This window comes from Anastrepha ludens, unplaced genomic scaffold (assembly GCF_028408465.1).
Source record: "Anastrepha ludens isolate Willacy unplaced genomic scaffold, idAnaLude1.1 ptg000104l, whole genome shotgun sequence".
In the NCBI taxonomy this organism is placed as follows: Eukaryota; Metazoa; Arthropoda; class Insecta; order Diptera; family Tephritidae; genus Anastrepha; species Anastrepha ludens.
Window position 1 is genome coordinate 15,001 of NW_026530105.1, and position 2,500 is coordinate 17,500.

Here is a 2,500-nt window from a genome sequence, read left to right on the forward strand (position 1 = left end):
TAAAAACTTGAAAATTTTCGGCTTTCGCCTTGAACTTAGGACCGACTAACTCGTGATCAACCACTGTTCACACGAAACCCTTCTCCACTTCAGTCCTCCAAGGTCTCATTCGATTATTTGGCTACTACCACCAAGATCTGTACCAATAGCGGCTCCATGCAGGCTTACGCCAAACACTTCTAAGCACACTATTGTACCCTCCTACTCACTAAAGTTTCAAAATTTATAAATCAATCGAAATTGTTTTATAAATCATCTACTTTAGCGGTAATGTATAGGTATACAACTTAAGCGCCATCCATTTTAAGGGCTAGTTGCTTCGGCAGGTGAGTTGTTACACACTCCTTAGCGGATTACGACTTCCATGTCCACCGTCCTGCTGTTTTAAGCAACCAACGCCTTTCATGGTATCTGCATGAGTTGTTAATTTAGGCACCGTAACATTACGTTTGGTTCATCCCACAGCGCCAGTTCTGCTTACCAAAAGTGGCCCACTGGGCACATTATATCATAACCTCAACCTTCATATCAAGAAAGGTGAGGTTCTTACCCATTTAAAGTTTGAGAATAGGTTAAAATCGTTTCGACCCTAAGGCCTCTAATCATTCGCTTTACCAGATAAGATTATTTTATATAATTTTTAAATGCACCAGCTATCCTGAGGGAAACTTCGGATGGGAACCAGCTACTAGATGGTTCGATTGGTCTTTCGCCCCTATACTCAATTCTGACAATCGATTTGCACGTCAGAACTGTTTCGGTCTTCCATCAGGGTTTCCCCTGACTTCAACCTGATCAAGTATAGTTCACCATCTTTCGGGTCACAGCATATATGCTCAAGGTACGCTCCAGTTAGAGGTATAAATAATAATAAATTATCATTATACATAACTATATGGAACGCCCCGGGATTGAATTAATTGACTATTTAAGAAAATAGACTAAAAATTAATCCCATTATATTTTTAAGTTAAGTTAATTATGCCATTAAGTTTAATATAACTCAATGACTTGCACATATGTTAGACTCCTTGGTCCGTGTTTCAAGACGGGTCCCGAAGGTATCCTGAATCTTTCGCATTGTTAATCATATAAATGCATACAAATAAATATTAATATCATAGATATTAAATTTTTTGTAAAATTCAAAAAATGAATTTTAGCATTATATATAATAAAATCTATCAACACTTTATCAAATCATTAGTATTTATTCTATGTTAATATGCTTAAAAAGCAAATTAATTTAAATAAACTTAATATCACCAATGATCTTTTGATAAATACTTTTATTATGTTAATAGATTACAATGTCCTTATATGAAAAAAATGCACATTATTTTTAATTATTTAATGATGAATTTTTCATAATGGATATTCAGGTTCATCGGGCTTAACCTCTAAGCAGTTTCACGTACTATTTAACTCTCTATTCAGAGTTCTTTTCAACTTTCCCTCACGGTACTTGTTTACTATCGGTCTCATGGTTATATTTAGTTTTAGATGGAGTTTACCACCCACTTAGTGCTGCACTATCAAGCAACACGACTCTTTGGAAATATCTTTCTAGTAATCATTAACGTTATACGGGCCTGGCACCCTCTATGGGTAAATGGCCTCATTTAAGAAGGACTTAAATCGTTAATTTCTCATACTAGATATTAAGATATTCCATACACTGCATCTCACATTTGACATATAGACAAAGTGACTTAGTGCTGAACTATTTTCTTTTCGCTCGCCGCTACTAAGAAAATCCTTGTTAGTTTCTTTTCCTCCCCTCATTAATATGCTTAAATTCAGGGGGTAATCCCATATGAGTTGAGGTTGTTTTAAAATATTTTTTATCTTCTCACAATTTAATAAATAATTATATCATCTTTTCATCTCTATTTTTCTTTTTTCCTTTTATATAAATATATATTATAAATAATAATTATGTAAAATGAGGCAATTCTAGAATAAAAAAAATTAATTTTTATGCTAGACATTCCTCCTTTAATTACATATATAAATTAATATTTTATATATATATAAATAATATGAAAATTTTTTAAAGAGAATACTTAGATTCAAAATTTTTTTTATTTCATTTTATTTGAGAGGATTTTTTTTTTTTAAGAATATATTAATAAATAAAAAATTCATTATATATCTTTATTTTTTTGCTATTAATATTATGAATTATTTAAAATCCAATAATATACACATTTGCTTAAATTCAATTATTTTTATAAAAGAATAAGCAACTTATTTAGCATAGTCTTACAACCCTCAACCATATGTAGTCCAAGCAGTACTTTAAAATTTAATTTAATGTACATAACAGCATGGACTGCGATATGCGTTCAAAATGTCGATGTTCATGTGTCCTGCAGTTCACACGATGACGCACAGTTTGCTGCGTTCTTCATCGACCCATGAGCCAAGTGATCCACCGCTTAGAGTATTTTTTTATTTATTTTTATTTATAACAAATGTCAATTTTTTTTTTGCATAT

General features: G+C 31.6%; 2 non-coding genes across 2 annotated transcripts in view; both read right to left on the minus strand.

The window, feature by feature from the left end:
- The window catches only part of LOC128871329 (large subunit ribosomal RNA), a 3,994-nt gene extending 2,164 nt beyond the window's left edge, over positions 1 to 1,830 (minus strand). The window contains exon 1 of the ribosomal RNA XR_008455889.1: positions 1 to 1,830. This exon is cut by the window's left edge and continues 2,164 nt beyond it. This is a non-coding gene — a ribosomal RNA (large subunit ribosomal RNA).
- A 438-nt stretch (positions 1,831 to 2,268) lies between these two features.
- LOC128871330 (5.8S ribosomal RNA) lies at positions 2,269 to 2,449 on the minus strand. Its single transcript, XR_008455890.1, has one exon. It is a non-coding gene; the product is annotated as a 5.8S ribosomal RNA (ribosomal RNA).
- Between the last annotated feature and the right edge of the window lie 51 nt (positions 2,450 to 2,500).